This window comes from Temnothorax americanus, unplaced genomic scaffold (genome assembly GCF_048541705.1).
Source record: "Temnothorax americanus isolate GAGA-0224 unplaced genomic scaffold, ASM4854170v1 Scaffold4, whole genome shotgun sequence".
Classification (NCBI taxonomy): domain Eukaryota; kingdom Metazoa; phylum Arthropoda; class Insecta; order Hymenoptera; family Formicidae; genus Temnothorax; species Temnothorax americanus.
Window position 1 is genome coordinate 415,240 of NW_027509547.1, and position 24,392 is coordinate 439,631.

Sequence of the window (24,392 nt, forward strand, 5' to 3'; positions counted from 1 at the left end):
TCCTCGTCCACAACCGCACGATATACCCACCTAATTTACCGGCTCTCTTCATCCCCCTCCTGTTCTCTCTCTCCTTCCGCGTTATCCTTCACTCGACTTTTCTCGCTTTTTCCACGCACATATCTGTTTCTTTCTCTTTCTCTCCGTCTTTGCGTCTTTTCGTTATGTACCTACGCGCATTATGAGCGTTGCATCAGCATGGTGCATTCGGCAAGTATATACGTTAAACACGTACGCGCCGGAAGATGCGCGGTAATATTGGATGCTCGTCGCCCAATGGATGGAGAAGTGCTCCTGCGGCGGCACCAGATACGCCGCGCCGCCAGGGTGACGCGATCGAGCCACGGGACGCGAGTATCCTCTCCTCGCTTCCTTTCCTGGCGGGTTACGTGTCACGTTTATCGATTCAAAGACACATCCTCGATTTTGCATTTAGCCGCGTGAATTAAATGATAAACAGTGCTATTCGGAGTTATCAGGTATCTCGCTTGACGCAATCGCATTGCCTACACTTTTGGTTTGATTTTGATTATCTGGTTGGAACAATGTTAGGTATCCAAACGCACAATTATTACAAAGGGTTGCTTCAAAATATCGTTCAAATTGCTGGAAATACACATTGTTTTCGAAGACTAAATTATAAATATTTAGTGATTATTTTTATCTTGAAAGAAATACCAAAACAAATATTTCTGAAAAAATATATATCTTCTATTCTTTATACTAAATAATATTTTACACATATATATATACAGCTTGATATACCTCAACATAAAATTTGTAGAAAAATTTGTGTGAAGAAGAGATCGGTATAAAAATCAATCTTTCTAAATTATTTTCTAGCAGCTAGTAAAAGATCTGGAGTTTTCGAATAAAAATAATAAAAGTTACACAAAACATGATATTGCATTCTTTATAGGGAAAATACAATTTTCGATCTGAATACGATTGCTCGAAATTAAAAAAAAATTCTCAAACGGGATATACTTCTGTCGACCATTATATATACGCGTCTAAAAAGAGACATATCTTTTAATCTAGTTCATCGAGTTTACTTATTCCTATCCAATCCACGAAGCTGAGGAAGCATTATTTAATCCCATTTGGCTCAACTGGTTCGATGTCGCCGATAAACCGTATCAAAAAAACCACCTCTCTCTCTTCCGAGGTCGGAAGATAATTAATACACAGGCATAAGCAAGATGTAAAAACGCGGTAAAAACGCAAAGAGGCAGAGCGCGGCTAACGGCTCCAAGTTGGATGGACGCAAATGAGCGGCGCGCACGCCACGCATAGCCACACCTCGCGGCTCGCGAGAAAGCGGAAAGCCGCAAACGGCAACCCGAGCTCGCTCAAAGCTCGGAGAGCCCCGAATGGTCGTCGTCTCCGCCCGCGGGCGAGAAGGTAGATGAAAAAAGTTGTATGTACACGCTCGTGAATTAAAAAGAAATGGTCAAACGCGCAGGAGACGCGATGTTGTTTCGCAATATGTGATAAGGAAGGACAAAGCCATTTCGCGATGCTCTTTTTCTCTTCACACTTCATTTATTGTAGTTACGCACCTTTGTAATATCATCGAGAATGACCTATCGATAGTTTTAGAAATACAAAGTTATATAAATTCAGAAAAATCCTTTACAATAAATACGTTATAATCACGAACTAGAATATAAAACGGGATATATAAATTTTATTTTATTATAAGTTATATAAGAAAGAATATATAACGAAGATAAAAAGTATTTTTTAAATCATTTAATATCATTTTTATCGCGCATTTCTATGTTGATTTATTTTTAAATAGTTCATATTATTACTGATAAATATTTAAACGATTAAAAAACTGTTGACAAATATTTCTCGTGGATTAGTTTGGAAATTGGATATTGATACATTAATAAAATATGATTTCTCTGTATAAATTATATTATTATTTATATCTAATAGAGCGTTCGGTGCGGAGATATACATATACATATGTACGGCTTCGCGCAGATCAGTACATGTTCCTGTGCAATAAACGCACACTCCATTCACGTTATGACGGATGATCATATTCCATTCACGCTCCAATCACGATTCGGTCAAATATGCTCTAATGCGTTTGAATTGCGCCATACGCGTTCAAGTCACGAGATATGATTTCGTATAATGGCAATTTTTTAAAAACACCGCCTGCGTTAACGTACATATGTCCACTATTATTACCCAGAGATTTTAATTTTACACGCAATGTTTTATGTAATTTACCAGCGTGTGAATAATCAACGGAATAAAAATTAAAGTAATTCAAAGATAATCCAATATAACTGATGGATCAATACGCATGTATCTCAATTCGAAAACGGTTTATATTTCTAAAAATTAATCAAACCATAAACTTTTATCTAACACAATCATATCCTGTATACATTTAAAAATGACATAATATCGTTTTCTCTGCAAATGTAAGTGGTGAAGATTGTATCAAAGCGTGACACGTGTCGTTATAGATAAATGCTTAACGATAATATCTGTAATACTTGGAAAATTTTCCAATTGCGTAAAGCAGCTTTTATAACATCTCCGAATAAAAACTTAGGACACTATGACTTTTTTTAGCATTGGCAAAAAATGCACGATTATTAAAAGAAAGCGAACGATTTGCCGATTGTGGATTCTCGATTTTTGGAATTAGCGTCGGGTAGGGTAACTTTCAGTATCGCCTCGGATAGTCAAATAGCTTCTAGCAAATAGAAAAACGTATATATATATATTGTATAAAGAGTATTAGATGGTCCGTCCGAATATTTGCGGAATATGCGTGTAGTCGATAGTCACAATCGTTGCGGATAGCGAAATCCTATTATGCCGTACGTATCTGGCATGTATTCGCACAGAGTTGCTCCTTTAGGCTAAGTGCACGGTTGAGAATTTTATTAACGGGAATTGCCGTTGCGTGAATTTCAGTGATAAAATATTTAAAATCGAGATATTTAGAAAACCTAAATGTATGCGTGATTTAAAGTCTTCACCAAGATAATGCTGAAAAATAAAATTCAGAAATCTCTCTAGAAGCTGTTTTAAGTAAAACACCTTTGCTGATTAACGTGAGATCAGAGACTTTCGTCAAAGAATGAGAGAAAGCAAATCTGTGTATATCTTTATCAAATATTTAGTTCCAAGAGCGATCTTCTGATTCTGAGTCTTATCTCCCTAATACGAGGATAATATTCAATGTCTGTGGAAGATGGTTGTCTGTTGATGCTAAATATATAGCGAGAAAAGATCGCGGAACAAAAAGACCATGACGTGCCGCTATAACGAGGTTACATCGAGAGCTCTTTCAGAGAGCAACCGGCTCGTGTTTCAGGAGCGATTGTAGAGGGAAAGAGAGGGAACGGGGGGGGAGGGGATGAACAGAGTGCTCGGGGGTTGATGCTGGCGATTGAAGTTTCGAGATTCGGCTCAAATTGGCAGCCGCTTAAGAGATTTCGCGGACGGGCGGGTGTAGAAGCTGCATAATGCGACCGAGAGATTTCCCGGCGCGTCGATCTCTCTCGTCGGCACCTCTCCTGCATGAGTATCCCGTAGGTGCCCCCCTTCCTCGTGCCTCTTTCCTTCCTTCTGCGTTTCTTCTCTCTCGTTTTCCTTTTTTTTCTTCTCTTCCTCATTCGTGCCGATGCGTAATACTAGGGACGTCCACGGTCGAGTGCGCCGCTTGTGCCGCCTGTATTTTACTTTGTGCCTGGTGCGTAAGAGGATTATATCCTCTCTCTTCTCTACTGAGAGGGAGAGGGTGCTTCTCTCTCTCTCTCTCTCTCTCTCTCTCTCTCTCTCTCTCTCTCTCTCTCTTTCAGGAAAACGGACATGAGACCAGATAGCGAAAGAAAAAGATAGATGAGGTGGGGCGAGGCGGAGGGTGAAAGAGAGGTAAGTGGTGGGTATGCTTCACTTTTCACAGGGGCGCCTTTGTTCCCTATTATCCGATGTGATTAGTCGATGATGCAGGTAAGCTACCACGGGGGGTCCCCATTATACTTCTGGCCGAACTACTCTCTCGCGAGTCGCGCGAGCCTCGACGTAGAATTGCGATCGGCCTGTTACTGAACCAAAGTACCCTCCGTTTTTCACTTTCCTTCTTCCCTACATCTTTTTTCTGCGTCTCTCTCTTCCTCCGATACTCTCTGTGTATCTTCACAGTCCCTCTTGTTATCTCTCTTCTATGACTGCGAGGCGTTCGATATTTCCTTTTTTTTTTCTCGAACCACTCAGCGCTTCACTTCCTTCTCTCTCTCTCTCTCTCTCTCTCTCTCTCTCTCTCTCTCTCTCTCTCTTTCTTTATCGCATACAGCATCGTCGCTCCGTTTTCTCCGTCCCGCTCTCTCGTCTCGCGTGCCCATTTTCCCTATCCTGTTCCCTCTCGGCCGGTTGTCGGCAAATCGGGAGCCGCCGACCTGCTGTGAAATTTATACTCTTACCGTGCACCGCAACAATGATCGCAGCCTCCGCATTTTAGCACGCCCGATTTGTGTTATCGTTTGGGATTTCTTTCATCCTACGACGGGAATTTATTTTGCGAAGTAATTAGACCGTGCTCTTTCCCGTACGCTATTATGTATAAAGAGATTATATGTATACAAGGTGTCTCGGGTATCGTGCGTTTCTTCTCGCGACTATAGGTTCTTTGATAAAATTAATGTCGGTTTTCTTTTAGCCAATTTTTCTTTCGATGACACCTTTTTCTGGAATCTTACATCATTACCGCAATGTTAAATATTTTTATAAATAACATTTATATGAAATTCTTTATATATAAGTAAAGGTCACTCTTTTTTTTCTCTATTTAAAAGCAGAGGAATGAGACTTTATTATCTGTTTTTATATCTAAAATTTAATTAATCGTGGAACATCTTTCATATTACATGTAAATCTCTGTGGCGTCTTGACATTTTTGTTAAAATTTTATCAAAGGATCCTCAGTTAAGAGAAAATATATCAGACTTATATGTAACATAGCGATCGCTGTGAATAAATGTGTGCGAGCAATCACGTTATACGTATAATAAATTTACTTTGGCTCAGTGTCATTAAATGTTCACATCAATATACACGCAGTATATGTAGTGTATGTTATTCCCGAGGTTATTCCTTTTATGCGTTTATACGAAGATTTATCTTCAGATTGTGATGTTTCAGCCGAGCAGTGTATTTACTAATATTAATTAATTTTTACTCCTTAAGGCATTGGGCATTGATTCTACTAATTTGTAGTCTCGTCGTGGGATGAGAAAATTGAATTACTCCTGCAAGGGACAGCATCGAGGAGCGGAAATACACGCGATATACTTACAGATAACGAGCGATTAACGAGCGGCTACAGTTTAAAAGGCAGAAAGGTGATAGGGGAAGAAGAAGAAGAGGAAGAAGAAGAGAGACACAATGGTGACAGGGATAAACGAGAAGTCTGAAAGTCGTAAGACGAGGCGTCAAGGAGAAAAGGTGGGTGCCGCTGGCTGACTCTGGCTTTAATACCTTACATTAAGCTCGGGGAGCGGGCGACTAATTACGTGACGCCGTTCACAGTAAACGCGAATTAAAAGGAGCTGTACCGGGGGTTTGTTTCCAGGTAAACTTTACTCGGACCGCTAAGCCGCAATATATTTCCCGCTGTATGAAATGCCCATGCGATCAAAGATAACGACCAAGATATCAAAATTAACGAGCACGACTTGTATCCGTGAGTTCTTTTATATGGTAGATCCTCCGAACGTAAATCTATAAACTTTTAATTTTATATTATAAACGCGTAAAATCCCGATAAAAATGTGTTCGAGAATCTGTGACTAATAAATTTTGCGACGTGTTAAGATATATGTGACAAATCTTATTTTCTTATAAATTTATTTTCATCTATTTATCCTTTATTTTTCGACGTTTTTTTTATCTTAAATTGATCGAAGCATTTAAATGTCAAAAACGTTTACAAATTGTAGAATTGTTAAATTATTATTACGCATTTGTTATTTACTAAAAATTTATCATTTTAAAGATGCAATCCGGTCTGAATTGCTGTCTGCTTTTTATTCAGAGAATATTCCAGTGCAATTTCGTGAACATGTAAAACTATTAGAATATAATAATGAGAACTTCTTCTCTATTTCCTTTTTTTCTCACCGTTTAAATTCAACTTTACGTTCTGCAACGTGGGCTGAGCTTTTCATTTCCATAGATGATATTACAAAAGTTCCTCCTTTCTCAACAAAAAGGGATGTCACGAGGAATAAGTTGCGTATATTACAATATTGCGGCGGGAGATAACGCGATATTACACTCAATAATGGCGTTTTCACGTTTCAACTAGCAGAGGAGGGCTACGATCTACATTTCGGTAAAGTAGGGGGTTGCGTTAATGGACGAGGGTGGATATATCCCCTAAGGACAATCGTAGTGGTCAAATTAGGCAACTTTTGTGAATCGTCTTGGTGTGGTTTTCTGGTCAGAGCAGGAAATGTGCAGTGTTAAGGCATTTCTGAAACCATCTCTTCCATTTAACTGTAACCAGAAAAGTAAAATCTTTTCTAGATAAAAAAGATAACGATAAACTTAATATTTATTATAATTCAGAAAAGACATATAACTCGTTCACAGCCCTATTATTGTTGTTTCAACAGTTTTCAATAGCTTTCTGAATTTTATGACTATTTTTTCTATATATTATGAAGATTAATGAAAGATATTTTGATGTTATTCTCCATTGTATTTTACATAACAACATAATATACTTTTAACATGAAATATCGTTACTGGACTGAAACAAATATCATCATAGTTATCTACGTGATATTTAATAATGGTAGTTAAGAGTTAAGAATATCACTAGAGGTTTGCATCGGTTGCCATTTTTACATATTGATAAGACATTATCCATAAATTTAATTATACGTTTAATGTTTAATGCTTTTAATGCTTAATGACGTGCGAGTAGTTGTTCGGAAAAATTGATACGTCATTATTTCTGCAAAATCCAAAATATTCCATAATGACTTTAACAAATACGAGTAAAATGCGGACGCGGATGTCGAATTATTAAGCGTGCAATTAAAAATACACGTACACATTTATTTTAATGCATGATTAATTAAACAATAAACTATATATATAGGAGCGTGTATCGCATTGTATTACGCACGAGTAAATTTTTAAATCCCTCTTCGAGTTAAAACGTATCATAAAATATAGTACATCGCGACACATCCATTACTTTTATACATAAAATTCATTAGCATAATTAGTTGCCTCTGAAACGTAAACTAACGTATGATTTCTCAACAGGATCGTCATGATTTAATTTCACATAATGCATAAAAGAAGTGCTTTCTTTTTATCTTAACAATTAATTACGAGCTCCTTTTCTAAACAGGATTTTCCAAGTTTTTGTAATGAAATCTCTGTTCAATTAAAAAATCCTATTAAAATAAAATATAGCCACAATTTTTTACTAAAAGATCATCAATTTTTCATCAATTATTTCATTTATATTTCTGAGGTTATTTCATAAGATACGTGTGCGCATTATTTTTAATTGCTTGTAAATATTATTGATATTCCAGCACTTTTACTATAATGAAAGTCAGCTGTGATTAATGACGGAAATGACGGACAAAATTTTTGAAAACTTTATCGACAGTTCGTAGTTATTGGCGTCTACGTCTATACATAAACAATCATTTCGGATTCAACGGAAAGAACGGTTCAGAGCGGTTTTTTTTATCACACTTCTAAATAATTCAATGTATACTTCCGAATCCATCCGCAAAAGGACGCGCAATGCTTGGCGTATAATTTTTATCGCGCTCCATCGCCATTAATGTTACACTCCGCTAAATGTATCTCGTGAATAATGCACAGTTAATTCGATTACCGTTCTTCTCGCGGCCTTTTCGTCCACCCGGCATATTTTCCCCGCGAATATTCCGTTTACCCCTCTTCCGTCCGCTCTCCTCTTGTTCTCGTCGTTCCGAGTATCGCGGCCTGAAGGAAACCCAAAAAATTCCACCGACCGGGACCAACGAGAGCTCAAAAGTTGTAGTTTCGACCTGATCCGCGTAAGGGAGACGGGGAAGATCGAAATTCTAGAGAGAGAGAGAGAGAGAGCTTACGTGCCTTTACGCGCGCGCGTGCGTGTGGTGCAACGTGTATCCACGTGCATCACCTACAAAGCTTGGTCCTCGTCGACGTACGCGGGTTCGCGGGTTTCGGCTCCGCGGTTCCTGGCAGGCTAGGCAAGAATGAAGTGCAACGAGGAACAGAGAGGGTGGCTGGAAAAGGAGACGAGAGGATAGGGGGAGGGACGAGTGGTGGTTTCCTTTGGAGACCGAAATGGAGTCTTGCGCTCGCGGTGATTACGCGCGCGAAAGAAATAAAGAGCGGGACAAAGATGGGGATCTTTGAAAGGAGGGAAAAGATAGAGAGATGGAAAGAAGTATACGTATTAAGGGGGTGAGAGTCGAGAGAGGAGGGAACGTGCGGTTGGAGAAAGAGATATTCTGATGTGGTGCGCACGGGTCTCCGTGATATTGCTGGCTGGCTAAATGAAACCGCACGTGAAAAACTGACGAGTAAGAGGTGCGAGAGTACCTCTCTCGCCGAGCCTCGCTGTCCCGACGCCTACGCGCGATCGATCGTCTCTCTTTCTCTCGTTCTCTCGCCATTTCGCACTGTACACCGCTCAATGATGTTTTCCATTTAATTTCGAAAAATGCTACAGGCGTGAACGCGCGCTGGGAAAGTAATATCGGGATGCATCACGTTTCGCTTCGTTCTCGTTGATGATGTACGAAAAAGCGCGAGTTCCGCTATGCGTGTTTGTGGAGCGTTTAAGCTCCAGAACTGCGAATGTTCTGCGGCATGTAATGGATCTTAGTATTTTTCATAGTTGTTACTTCGCTCCTTCCCGCTGTGGCAGGCAAAAGTCGCCTTGACGATCATTCTAAATACTCTATGTCTTCTTTCAATTCCATGGCAGATTTCAGAAAATTGAGATAGCAGGAGAAACGCAAAACAAAGGGTGTATATACGTAAAATGTGCTCATATAACTATATTATATTAATAGTACGTATATTACAACTTTAATAAATCTAAGATAACTAATTTTGTGAAATTTAATTTCAAGTATGGCTTCAGTAGAAAGACTGTTAAACTAAGTTTGAAGTCAGTCCGAAAATTGTCTGAAAGTAGAAAGATTTATCACAGGCATAGGTATATAAAAAGAAAATAGAAATGTAATGATAACTATAACAGGTGCAATATTTCAAAGAGATAAATTATTCTTATGTATCTTGAAGAAATATCGCTTATATGCTAATGATAGCACAGCAAATTGGTAGGATTTCGCACATCTCCGTGCTGCGCGGTAAGTGGAAATCGCCCGCGAGCGAGCGGCCCCGATCGGGATAAAGAAATTCGGCGAATCGTCGGTTTCACAGCACGAGAGAGGAGCCATTCTCTCTCTCCTTCTCCCTGTGGAGCGCGCGGCGGTTGACCGTCGGTGAAAGAGCGTTCATTGCGGAAACGAAAACTCGAATCGTTAAACACACACGGACACAAACACGCGGCGGGGGCCCGCACGCACGCTTGAGCAGAGTGGCGCGGGGGGCGACGGGACGTTGTGGGGTCGTGGCGGCTAGAGGGAAAGGGGGCGGCTGGCCGAGGGGTGAGGGGGGATGAGGTGGGATGGCACGATCGATCGGGTGGTTCTCGTTGCCTCCGGTTCAAAGAAAAGCCGGCGCGCGAAATCGGACGGGCGCGGTAGGTAGGTAGGTAGGTAGGTAAAGCTTGTATACGCGCGACATCCGGCTAATCAGAAAATGTAGGAGCGCGGGAGACTAATAGAGAGTGAAAAGGCATCAAATAAACAAACACCGGGTGGCGCGGGATCGTGGAACCGCGAGGCGCGGAAGGGCACGAGGGGTAAACGGGGAGGAAGATACAGGGAGAACAGGGATGGGGCAAGTGGAGTGAGGAAGAAGAGAACAGGGACAAACGGAGATAGCGAAAGTAGATAGAGCGCGAAACAAGTCAGCCCGGTGGTCGACGAGAGAGATAGGGCGACGGAGAGTGAGCGAAGAAATATCAGGAGAGCGGTTGAGAGACGACGTAAACTGGGGAAAAGCTGGAGAGAAAGAGAGAGGAGTAGAGAGAGAGAGAGAGAGAGAGAGAGGGATCTCGGTACTGGGAGGAAAAGGAGACGAAAGGGATAGAGATAGGAGATAAGCCGCTCATAGTTGAGGCGAGATGCAGCGAGAGGCGAGGGTGAGATAGGGCTATTAGGGTTGGCTATAGGCGCCGCCCCGGCTATTAGAGGGTTGTTTCGCCCCTACCTCGTCGGTGAAACACCGCGTGGTATAACAGTAACGCGTATAATAGTATGTGTGACGCGTATGTGTGTCCCATCGTCATCGTCGTTGTCGTCGTCCTCGTCATCATCCTCGCTTCTCCACCTACTCTATTCCTCTTTCTCGACGTGTGAGATCGCGTACACGAACGCACATTCGCGATTCGGCGAAGGGAGTGTGCGGTTTCGCCGACGGGCATGCATGTGTTTCTGTGCGTATACATGCATACACATATGCAAGGACGTGCGCGTATGCACACGCGTGTGGCCGAGCCGGGTTACCACGGCAACGGGTGCTTGCGGGAGAGATGCCTTTAATAGGTATCTCTTTGGTGGAGATGGACCCGCTAGCTTCCACGTAAACGTTTCGCCGTATGCGTGTCCGACGTTCGTGGCGGTGTGTCCGCCACCAGCCGCGCGCGCCGACTCGTGTAGGTAACTACATACGTGTACTCGTAATAATGATCTTCACCACTTAGATCTTCCGATGAAAATGTTGCGGCGCGTCAATAGGTTTACGAGCTCTAAAAAACTGATTGTAAGAAAATTAATCTCCACGAATCGTGCTTAAACATCGGTAATGATGAAGCATTAAATTGGATATCTGTGTTAAAATAAAGTCTCCCGGAAGATTTACCGAAGAATAAAATTTTCCTACCTTTTTCTGCATTTATCTGTAAATGGAGTTGCTCAACTTGCAATAACTTGCAGAGGTATCTTTCCGTTTTTGTTTAATTGCTGCGAAGATTGCTGCGGCAACCAGTCCTCAGAGTTGTTGAAAATTGCCATTGTTACATTTTACGCCAGATACGGATATGATATATGAGGAGTATATAAGTAGAGTTTAGACCGTCGGCTATTAACGTCTAACGTTCTTGATATTCGTGCGAGAGTCGTAAACGAACGTAACGTACAGCGTATCGAGAAGTATACCACCTCTCGGGGTGGAAAGGGCGATGAGGTGGCGGTGGTTGCGTCTCCCGTGATTCCGTTCTCTCTCTCTCTCTCTCTCTCTCTCTCTCTCTCTCTCTCTCTCTCTCTCTCTCTCTCTCTCTCTCTCTCTCTCTCCCCTAACCCTTCTCATCCTCCCCTTCTCTCTGTCTTCGTTCTCTCTGTTTTCGCTGCAACGTCTGGCCGCCGCCGCCTCTTTCCTTTTCTACCATTTGCCCGCTCGGTCTGTCGGCAATAGAAGGTGGTGGAGTCACGGCGCGCTGTATATTCGGCGTGTGTACGCGAGCGACCGCTGAAAGCGCGCGACCGCACGCGCGTGTGTATACGTGCAGATTCGTGGGTGGCGGAGGAGGAGCCGCGGTAGAAGGGTGGGAAGAGAGAGGGGGGGAGAGAGAGGGCAAACTCTGGGGGAGGAAGCTGGAGAACGACGAGTGTGGGGTACGCGAGGGGGTTGGAGATACATCGGTATGTATTTCAGCCGCAAAGCTACCGTTCGAGGCGGGAGGCAAAGAGGATACGGGGAAAAAAAGGGCGGCCGGATGGGGGAGAGAGAGAAAAAGAGGAAAGGGTGCGAGAGAAAAAAGAGCGAGTAGAAAGAGAGAGAGAGAGAGAGAGAGAGAGGGATGGCGGCGAAGAGGAAGAGCGGACGACGGCGCGGCGGCAGTGGCTGCGGCGACGACAGCTCGTCTAAATGCTAATAGCTTTATCGACTGGAACTCAAAGTCCCCAAGTTTCGATTCTTGCAACCGCCTTCTCCATCCGTTCCGCTTCTCTCCTCGCTTCTCTGTCCCTCTGACCCCGCGATCTGCATTCCCGTCCGCGCGTCGCGCTTCTACATCGTCCATCTCCATCTCTCGCTTTCCGTCCCCTGTCTCCCTTCATTTCCCCGCCGTTTCACCGTCCCTTTATTAAGCCGCGCGTACGGGTACGCGCGGCTTTTACATAAACGGGGGAGGATATGTATCCAAGGGCGGGCTTGTTCTCTTGCTGGCGGATACGCCCGACACCGCTGCCGCCGCCGTCGTCATCGTCTTCGCTTATCTTTTGCCCTGCTACGCACCTTGTTTGATATCGCGTAGCCGTACGTTCGATAAATATGCACAAGCGTACCCGAGCTTGTCTCCGACGTTGAAGCTTGACGAGCTGCTCGACTACGACGTCGCTTATAACTTCTCATCGCCATCGACAAGGACACCTTTCTGAGCTAAGCTTAAATATCGACGCAATTTTAATTGATCGATAACAGAAGAGATATATATTTAAGTATATAGTTAATATAGCTCGAGTAATATTAATCAACTTATTGCTAAAGAATAAAAAGTTTTTGGCGTTTTCCAATATCTCTTGAGAGAGAGAGAGAGAAAAATTTGAAAAATACCAAGTTTACATTGTTGATGGATAGGACATTTCAATCGCTCACGTTAATTCCATCACATTCAAATTTCTTTCATAACGCGAGATTTTACTCGTGGTTTAATGTTGTTTAATTGTAAAATGTAATTAAGATTGGTTCTCGCCGAAGAGAATTCTAGAAATATTTACCTCTCCAGTGAAATTTTCACGGATAAAGACTACTCCCCGAACACTGGTTAATAAAACACGCGCTCTGTATGATATCAAACTTGCGTATTTCCTTGCGAGTGTCGGACTGCCGATATTACTCGTTCATCACAACCTATGAATAAATGCATTCATAAACCTGGCTATCGCAACGTAATTACGCTCAAGGGTGAAATATCCCGCGTAACGCATCCATCGCAACGGCGCGCTCCGATACGCGGGCGTACATACTTTTTATTTCTAATTAGTAAGGTTGGCGATGTATGCGTGTTAAAAGCGTGAGTATTCCGCTCGGATTATTTCCTATCGTCGTACAAAAGGATACGTATATCGGCAGTGTATCGTTAAGCTAACAACGACGCGCGCAGAGGCCGGTATCCCGGCCATGTGAATGAAACTTTTTCCAAGATCTATTAGAGAGATTGGCCGGTGTATATCGCAGGTGAATGGCATGCATCTCTCTCTATCTCCCGTGCGGGGATATTATTCGTAACGTTGGAGTGATATATTTCGGCGTGGCAGGGAAGTAATATCGATGCCGGAATGCGGCCCACAATGGAGCAACTGATCCTTTTAATAGATTCTGATCAAAGACTGACGAATATGCGGCCGAAGGTATATCCTGGCCTTTTGCGGCGGTACTCACATACTTTGCTCTAGTAATAGAGATAACATAACTCATCGAGTGCGGCGGATGGTAGCCAGGAAAATGCCACGCCGCGCAAGTGGACGCATTACAATGGTCGTGAAAATTCTACTGTGATTATGCATGAATGCCTACGCGGCGTAGCGACACAAGCGAGTATATTGTTCTCGATATGTTCGATCTATGTGATTGATGTATGGAATTGGACCATCCAAGATTTCGAACGTGGGAGCGTATCTCTTTTGTGCACGCGAAGTGGTTTGCACGATGGAACCGACATTCATCTTATTCAGTTAATTAAAAACATCTATTCGACAAGAAGTTACTGTTTTGTCTCTCGTTCGTGATACAATTAACAATTACAAGTTTAACAAAGATATAAAATGGAATTAAGATTATATTGAAATAAACACTGTTCTATAAAATTATGATACAATACAAAAAAGTAATTGCGATGGTAGATTAAGCGAGGTACGTAAATCTAATAAAAATTAAAAAAGATATTGAAAAACAATATATATATATATTAGATATAAGATTGTGTTCAAGTTTGAGATTGTGTGATAAGGACTATTTTATCTAATTTGATTAATTTTATCAAAAAGTAACGTTAATTTTTTATCGTACAAGAATCTACCGCGTGCAGTTGTTAATTGATCTTCGTCAAGCTCATCCTGAGAGGAGAAGGTGGCGAGGCATCTGCCTCGGGCATCAAACTTTCAATACCGCTGAATTTTGAATACGAATATAGAATCACATTTTAACATTTTCCAAATCTAAAATAAAATTTTTTTAAAATCAATTGTGTGTCTTGAAAGAAATTGAAAAAAGAGTTTTGTTATTTTTTGAAAATGTCTTCCATTTTCTAAAATAAATTAAATTATAATATAACCAAGTTGACAATTTTTTAGTGGTACTTACGCAAATTAAAAAAAAAAAAACAAAATCACGTTTTTTAAAGAAAAAACTGCTTTTTTTCCCAGATTGTTTGATAATCTGACAGAATCAATGTTGATAAATTAGTTTGACAATCAGATTGACATTCTTTAAAGAAAATATAATATTCCGGAAGTTGAATGTAGATATCGATTCTAAGCGAAGAGATTTCTGAACTGGTTCTGCTACACGATTACCGATGTATATAAATATTTGTATCGAGGGTTGGGGACGAATTAACGACCTTACTGGCGCGTTTAGGGACGTGCGCACATTTCATTGGGAACGAACACCCTCGGTCGGGCGAAAATGGTCGCGTGGCCACGAGCGTACCTCTAATTACCGATAACAGTCGAAAAGCGAGGGGTGCGAGAGACAGAGAGAAAGAGAGTGAGGATGACAACGGGGTAGTTGGGGACGCGGAAAGGGCGCGGAAAGGTGCGGGAATAGGGAGGGGAAGAGTGGTCGGCATGCGGACCTAGGGGGTAGAGGAGATCGGAGAAACAGAGGTGCGGGAGGGTGGTTTCGATGGGCCCCATCGAGAAACCCTTCAGTTATTCTAAACAACAAAGACCCGCCGGCGCTGCCTCCGCGCCGTATCCGCTTCCTCGGCAATCATTTACTCTTGCTGGAGGCCATCGCTCATCACAATGGCCAAGTTATCCATCCACTCCGGCTACTTGCCCGGGAAACAACCACCGCCCCGGGCTGGCACTCGTCTTTTCCATCACCTTCTCTACGTTCCCGCGTTGTGAGGTGCTTGGGAGAAAAAAAGGAGAGACAGAGAGACAGAGAGAGAGAAAGATGACGAGAGAGAGGAGAGGAGAAGAGATTGGAAACACACACGCGCACACGACTCTTGTGCGAACTATTTTTCGTCCTCGTTTGTTACTTTGCGCGTCACTCGAGATTGCTATCGACCGTTCCCGTAAACCACTCCGATCGCCTCGACAGGCATCGCTGCCGCCGATATCGCCGACGGGGATGCTGATAGCGAAACAATCGTTCCGTTTGTTAGCGAATAAATTACGCTTGCTTCGCGATATCGGGCGTATTGTCTACCCTCGCAAAGCAGCTCGCGACGATGCATTTTCTGAGTCGTGACTTTGACCGATCTGCGCGGTGTGATTACTGAACAGGTTGAAAACTTCTGCGATTAGGGGACCAAAACCACGGCTAATTTAATACTTTATCCCATTTTTTGAATATCAAGCATAGATTTTTGATTGCTGCCATGACACGATGTTGTCTTTGTATATCGCTTCCAGATAATTTAGAAGAGAATTTTTTTATTCAAAATTTAATCAGATACCGTTTTCATAAATTTTCTTATATACATATAATTGAAAACAAATATAATGGTAAAATAATCCCTAAATTTTTGTTAGTGTAAAATTTATATGAAATCAATAGCGGAAAAATATTCCTCGTAAATCGTTAAAATCGGTTAGCTTCAATTATAGAACGATCTCATCAGTAATACATTTTCTACGCGAGATATACACATGTAGATGCCAAAGCGACCGCTACTCTTTCGTCGCGGCGGGATACGGAGATGAAGGAAAAAAAATGTATGCAATCGCAACCGAAGAGAGCTGTAACAGCACCGAGTGGCTGTAAGCCGATTATCGGAAGGAGACGGCGGCGAAAATGTTTTTATGCGTTTTAATGGAAAAATTTATTTGCGTCGGAAATATTTTATTAAAACGCGTTGTGCCCGACGTAGCGAGGCAACTCCGGGACATCTGATGCCGGGACTTCGCGACAACCGCCCGGTGTTTACGCAATAACATCGGACCCGTACATCGTCTCTATTCGTGGTTGATATTAGAAACCCTATGCGCTTCTGTAAAGCTCATTGAGACTAGTGCGTTATATCTCGGCAAAGTTCACGTAAAACGGAACACGGCGTCCCCGTGTACTCTCTCTCTCTGCGCGTACATACGATATTATGCAACCGATTTTAGTTTTCACGAGGAGATGGTAATTTGGTCGACGCTAATATTACTCCCGGATTATGCGTATATCGTTACACGTAAATCGGGGTAATAACGGACATCCCCGAACGCCGCATTAATTTTTACAACGGTCGGACAGAATTGCGTAAAATTAATTCTGTTTCAAACTCGCGTTCGTGTAACTTAAACTCTCTTTTTTTTTCACTATTCGACGGAACAGCGGTAATCTCGACGTTCCGCAAATATATACGGTTCGCCGCATTTTCCCGTTCGTGATTCGTTCGAGCGAATTCCCGCGGTTCGTCTCATCGGCGATTATTTTATTTCGGTGACGAACGACGAGCGGTGCTGGATCGCATCGCGACGGCGCCAAGTCCCGTCCCTTCGGAGCAATTTTTTCGGAGCATTTTCAGAGCAGGTAAACCCGAAGTTCTCCCGGAAATTGAAACGCGCGAACGGTTTCGCGGCAAAAGATGTAGCATTAAGCGAACGTTAAATACACGTCGTTTACCGAATGATAAAACACGCATTATTTCGCCGAGGTTGCGCAAAATAGGTACGAGCGGCCTCTAAAACTAACGTACACGCGGACTATTAGAGGAGTACGATGGTGTGCGGTGCGCGGTTATTCGCTTTAGCGTGAAACTGACCTCTCCACGCACATAGTAGACCGGCGCGGTAAACTGCACTTTAGTACTGGCAGAACGGCTTAACCGATATTGAAGCGAAATCCTGTAAGCTCTTAAAACATTTAACGTCATTATGAAACATCTGGTAGAGCAGCGCGCGGCAGCAGTTAGTATCACTTAACCGATAATTTGTAAGCCACTTCGGCGTTATCATAAAATTCGCCGGACGACCTCGTCTAATAGGTTTGTTGACTTTTCTCCGTTAATGTAATCGTCTAACTTACAAAACAACAAACAGGACGCGAATTACACCCCCGGGTGTACGTTTCGAATGTTAATTTAACCTCTTGCACTCTGAAAAATGTACGTGTTTACCGTCGCCGATCATGGATCGGGCATGACTCTATTCAACCGTCGTCTCAGAATGTTTACGTTGAAGATTCCTCGAAGAGACGGTGAATCGCGAATGTACATACGTTGTAATCAATAGAAGCTTTTGTTTTCTTCCTCGCGCGCCGCTTTTAGTCGACGTTTAACAGCAACAGCAGTAAAGTCTTCTATTTTCGGGCGATTGTTTCCTTCGCCACGTCAACGAGAATCAAGGCCGGTTTCATCGGCAGTTAATTTTAGTCTTTAATACAGAAACGCTTCATCTATCTTTCGATCAGTTTTTTGACGATAAAGTCTGATTTTCATTCTTGTAAAATCTTTAATTAACGATACCGATGGAAATCGCGACGCGCGAGTATTCGGTCATTTTCAATCAAGAGAGATACGTATACGTGCAACCGCGATGTATTTAATTAATCTCGCAAATACCAAAGATGATACAGCGGTGGAAGTAAAAAATCCCTTTTAACTCACCGCGTACCATTTCGTTGAAATTCCGCGTTCCGAATTGCATGACATTCGTTCGGGCGAATGGTGTTTCGAGCGCGGGCGGTTAAAATGGAGCGTAATATTGTTGTAGTCGCGAGAGAATGCGATCGCCGGCGCATCGACCCCATCATACGCGACGATGATCGCCGCGAAACCAATCGGACACTCTTTAATTTCCGCGCGTCACGTTGCGTCGCGTTCGCACGCGGCTCCGATTTTGACAACCCATTCACGAAGAAGTCAAAACACGTCCCGAGAGGGGCGTCATCGCCGACTTGGACTGTCGGTCGGGGGTGGGCTTGATCGATAACGCCACGATGGGCATCAGCGATGGCATTATTCTCGATGATGAGCGACGAATACGAATGACGGGTCTTCTCTACCACTGATGGGTCTCTTCACCCTCCTCGGTGGCCCGGGCCATTAAAAGGGCGAAAGATGTCCCAAAAGGGATATTGCGCGCGCCCGGGCTTCGCTCTCCGAATAGGTCGCGACCGCGCCGGATAGATGGATGGAGGCTGTCTCACCTACGACACCCGCGGCTCTCTCGGTGGTTTTGCTTCGGTGAGCCCACATGTCGTCGTTAACGTCGAAGAGGCGAGAGTGGAAACGGGACTCGCGCCCTGATCGGCCGACGCTGGCAAATGTATCTCCCTAATAGAGCAGCGCCCGTTAGAGAGTGGATTCTCGCCCGGGGACGAATCGAGCAGTATCTGTCGGCATTTATCATCGATTAACTTGTAAACGCGCGGGCTATCTTTATCTGTGTGCGCGGAAACTTATCTCTGAAACACGTGGGACGGGGATAAATCGTTCCGAGATTTCCTAACGCGCGGCAGATCTTGTTAATTTTCGCGCGCAGCGCAGCAATATAAAATTCATATCGCTTGTAATGCGGATAAACACAAACGCGTTAAAAACGTCACGTTTCTAAAATGGCAAGGGATTTATACACGCGGTAAAGTTTATTTTTAGCCGCTGTAAAAATAGTATAGCGATCTTTCAATACGCGATATTACAATAAACAAATCGATGCACAAGTTACCTAACAATAAATTATTATGAATTTTCGAAAATGTGTAAATATAGGTATCTCTTTCCGTCCTACTATAACAAATTTTTTCTTTACAACTGGAGTTTATATTATTTTCATTACTTTAAACGTCGATCACAGAATTATACGCAGTATTTCCAAATATTCTACGCAATGCGGAATTTTATTCCTTTTTACCCGTTTTATTGAATTAGTTATCATGTATTATACGATATTCGCGAATATTGTTTAATTTAATTTATAGCATACCGATCCTTCGTTCGAGTAATTAACTTTAAAATTCGATTTGTATCTCAATTTAACTAGAGGATTTTATAGAAATACACGGAATAGGTAATTAGTAAGGTGGGTAATTACTGGATAAATAAGCGGCCGAAGAGGAACCGGGCAATAATAAAAAGCGTAAAATATCTTGTGTGGGCGCGCGCAGTCCCGGTCTATCCCGCGTAACTGGTGTGAGATTTTTCACTACGCAATGCTGTACAACAATTGTTGGATGTTGGCCAGTTTAACGCCTGAAACCAATCGTCGATAATAAAATCGCCATACAGTATTTCACGGCAAAAAATATACTATTCGAGTGTTGTATCGTCAAACACTTGACAGTACATAAGCTACACGCATCGATTATACATCATACTTTAGCCCATAGATCATTGGTCATCGTAAAGTAATATAGTGATCTATTACAAATAACTGTCATCGGAAACATAATCGCAATACATTTTATGTATATTCTTGAAAGCAGATATATTATGGTTTCAGCCGATAAATAATTCCTTCCGTTTTCATATACCAAGTTTCGATTAAATTTCGCATCTTAATATAACATGGCATAGAAATATATAATTTTTACAGCATTTTTTGAATCGATATTTAATTTTAACTAACATATTAAAATAAAAATTATACTGAGAATATATCAATGAGATGTCAAATGATAAAGAGAAATAAGTCACGAATACTTTTAACAATAGTTGAGATAAAATTCTGTTCGCGTATCGTGTACCTATATCTGGGAAAATACACGAAGGAACGCATTTTATTTTTCGGCTACGGCGATATAACTTCGTGTCTGATTCGAGCATACACAGGGGTGGTAGAATCCGCTCGTTGATGGTCCCGGATCTTCCTCCAAGAAACGGGATCGGAATAAAGTACGAGAAGGTATCGAGGTGGCGGCTAAAGGCGCGGCAGACCGAACGAGAATGCGACGTATCTGTCGCGTATCGGGCCTATTTATGGCGCTACTTGTCACCGCGGTGGCTTTCGTCGCTGTGAAATTTCGCCGACTATGGTTCCGTGCGAGAGATCACGAGAGATCACTGCGAAAAAGAGAGAGACAGTGTATCCCCGCTACATTTGGTCTGAAATCCGGATAGAAGGAAGCGCAAAAAATTGATGCGACGGATAAAAAGGTCAACATCTAGAAGAAATTCGCGATGAAAATATTACACCTCTGTGCGACTGTACGGAATTACAGTAGGGACGCGATGGATTTCAGTGCTATATCTCTATTTACGTTTCGCTTTTCATCACAATCGTTTGGATTATCGTTTCGAAATCGCATTTCGATATCCCGTTTATTTCGATATCTCGTTACATAATTATCTCGAAAATAGATTCAAATCAACTAATTTCGAGAACTGTATATGTGCGCGCGATCTCACCGAAGATACGCAGACTTCGAATAACGTTAGCGACGCTTATGTTAACCGAAATTTAATTTAAAGGTTATAATAATAGACATTATTTAATATAGCGAAAATTAAAAAGTAATACTGAATCTAGATTGTTTTAACTATTTGGATATTTTTTAGATCCTTGATAACAAAAATATCTGAGTTGTTTTTTTAACGCGATAATTCATCTATGTCAATATTTCATTACTTTTGTCGGCTTAATAACGTCGGGGACAACGGCCCGGTTCATTTCATTTCAAGCAACAACAGTCTGGAACCAACGGCCATCGTCTCGTCTCCGTCCTAAGCTCGCGCACCCGTCCTATTTCAATGCGGACTCGACTTGTCATCCTGACAACGTGTGTGTCCAAGAGGAATCGCGCGCTTGAAAAATGCCCTTTTCCTCGGAGGAGGTAGAGCCATGGTGTCGGATCGGCCGAACGGATCTACGTAGGGAAGAGGAGGAGGAGCGGGAGCAGAAAAGAGGACAACGAGGAGGCGGAGGTACGCGGTCCGCAGTCACATCGGCAGCGACACTAGCAACCCAGAAGCCACCCCACAGATACCGCCGAGCTGTTGGACAAGCTGTAGCCTTCACAACCGAATTAGAATGAATCGACCCTCGCCCGCCCTTTCGTCTCCTTCTACTCCTTCTCCCTCCTGTCTTCTTGTTTATACTCTTCTCGCGCTTTTCGAGCTCCCTCGTATTCCCTCTTTCTCCTCCTTTTTTCTTCGACATTCTTCTCTCGCTCTCTCCACGTTTATACCTTTTATCCTTTTTCCACTCTCAGATTTTCCTTCTATCCTCCGCGCCTTTCTCTTTCCTCGAGATGTTCCTCTCGCGCGCCGGATGCCCCTCGATTCTTCCTTTCCGTAGATGCTGAAACGCTTCGCCGTCGCCCATGCACAAAACCCCGTGCTTCCTTCGAGACTGTGCTCCTTCTCCCGCTTTCCCCCCTCGGGTCGCCGTTTCACCGCCCTTCATTGAATCTTGCCGGCGCTAACCCCTGCCGGCGCTTCTCTCTCTCTCTCTCTCTCTCTCTCTCTCTCTCTCTCTCTCTCTCTCTCTCTCTCTCTCTCTCTCTCTCTCTCTCTCTCTCTCTCTCTCCCTCCCTCGTTCCTCGTCCGGATGCCCTGAATATCTTCCTTCAGTCGACTTATATAAAGTTTTTACGATTTTTCGAGCTTTACCTTTCGAGATTCACCTTCTTTCCCCTTCTCTCCCTCTCTCTCTCTTGCTTCGTGTCTTTTTCTGTCCCTTGCGACCCGCGACGGCGCGCGCGACCCGGGGGATAATCCCGTGTATCTTTCGGATAAGAGACCTATAAATTTGTTTGCCTTGTCACCCACCCCGTTGCCTCCGAACCCCCGCCCACTACGCGCGCATTAAGGCGGCAAGCTCCAATCTGTCGGTTTACCGCCGATATGGCTCCCGCGACGGATTCGCTCCAGAAGGACTCCTATTCCTGTTACCGCGCGGAGATGGAGAAGGGGATGGGGTGGCCGTGAGACGGGCGAGGACAGGGATGAAAGACGAAGGGGGCAAATCGCGCGACGAGGTTTCGTCTACCGCTCCGTGGGTGTATCCCCCCGGCTTACCGGGATTCTTATGAATTTCCGGGTCCCCGCCATCTTGCCGGGATCACGCTCGCCACCGCCGCGCCGTTGGGCCGCGTCTCCTTATCGAACTTTGAAATAACGCGACCTCCACGCGCACATCAGCATTTACATTGAATTCCCGGCAGGAAATAGTTGTCGGATTATCCGACGTTGCTCGCTGACGGCCCGTTGGCTGGTATCCGTAATAATTCATAAATATTCTACTGGTCGAAGAGACGAATGATATCTCCTTTTATAATGGTACTCCTATACCATCGTTTCTACTAAATTTATATTTGAATAATAAAAGCAGACATCTCGCAACTATAAAACTTTTGTCTTGTCCGCAATTACTAGCATTCTTTTTTTCTTTATTAATAAAACAAGGTTAATATATGAGAATGTTAAAAATGTATTTGATATTTAATCTGAGATAAAATTGGCAAAAGCTGTGTGTTATTAATTATTCTTATTATTGCAGATACGTGGATAAAGATGTGCGGTAATAATTATACGGTGCGCTTTCAACAAAAATTAAAGTCTTCGAAATAGCAGGTATTGAAGAAATTCATCAATGTTCAATGATCAAACCGTGCAATGTGTGCGTGTGCCATCACATTATTTCTTTTTTATATTGGCTGTGACATTGGGAAGAAAATTGTTCTCTTTTCTCGCAAGCGTATCAATTTGTCATCGATACGACGGCTAATTGTACGTTCAGACATCGAAACCTCAATGCACATGCCGCTTTGGCGCGATGCACTGTTAGCGGCACGGTGCACCAATTTCAGCTCCGATTCATTAACGCGGATCTCCAGAGACTAGCGAGGAGCCGTGCTAAACGACCTCATTAGCAGGCGCGGCAAATGCGTTTGCTACTTCATCCGCGATTTTCCGTGATGGTGAGCCCTTGTTACTTGGCAACTCTATGAAACTCTCCGCTTGTTCTCCGATCGTCAAAGACACGACCGTTCCTCAAGATATCTCATCACATAACAGATGTAAACTTTCGTGAAAATCGGTATAATATCGGGGTTAATTAATCGCGATTGTTAGAAATATTCTCTATTTATATTTGAAAGATTGAAAGTAATATATCTAGCAATTAAACACTAAATTGTGAATTAAGAACATATATTTTAATTTTTTTGAGGATTAAAATATTCCTTCAACAATTAATTTAATTAACAATAAAATCAAGTCGGGAGTATAACAAGACTACACGACAAGAGAAGAAAAAATTTATATAAAACGGAAAGTCGAAAAATTCTATTTTTTATCTATGTATTTTATTCAAAAATTTTATTTCATTTAAAGATATTGAAGACAAATAAAAACGCTATCCAATCAATGAAAATCTATTTTGTGTTTATATCAATAGTTCGTATAGAGTGTATCTGATGTTCCTTTGATTCTTTTGATGCACGATGACTGATTTTTATTTGTGTATAATGAAAAAGCGTTAAAAAATATTTCAGGATTTATATAGATATATGTAACGTTTATTCATTCTATTCATGAGATGAATTGTGGGATATACTCACAATTTTTTATCGCACATTTTTGTGGATATACTCTATACTTGTATTACATTAAAAACTATCACAATGAAAATTTATACATATATTTTATTTCATTAGTTTTATTAAATAAGCATTTGTAAACAAAATTTTTATAGCGTCAAGTTATAGTGTTAACTAAACTTTAGATTCATGTTAAATATCAATCTAAATTAAGCATAAAATGAATAGACATAAATCTTTTGTATACTACTTAGAAAAATTATAACAATGTATATGGTATATTTTAATAAATCGCGACACTTAATCAAGAAAATAATCGTAAGTTTCCGTTTACCGTTTGAGTTTAGTGGCACTTGCCGACCAACGAAAACTACATGGAATATCCGGAGAGCGAACTGTTTGCAAGGGATGATATACCCTTGGAGTGGAGGCAGCACCAACCACAGCCCTGTGTTCCTGAGAGTGAATAACTACAGGCAATAACTTCGCCTTACCATCGTAAAGTTTGTATCCATAAATGATAAACTTGCGAAAAACGTTACCGTTTATAGTAAATATCGTTTCTCTTAATCGTCCGTAACTAGATACATTTCCTATTT

General features: G+C 42.3%; 1 long non-coding RNA gene across 1 annotated transcript; it reads left to right on the forward strand.

Annotated features, from left to right (window-relative positions):
* Positions 1-1,883: 1,883 nt before the first annotated feature.
* LOC143902582 (uncharacterized) lies at positions 1,884-23,596 on the forward strand. The gene is made up of 3 exons (XR_013258414.1): positions 1,884-5,481; positions 5,609-5,719; positions 22,752-23,596. It is a non-coding gene; the product is annotated as an uncharacterized LOC143902582 (long non-coding RNA).
* The last annotated feature ends 796 nt before the right edge of the window (positions 23,597-24,392 follow it).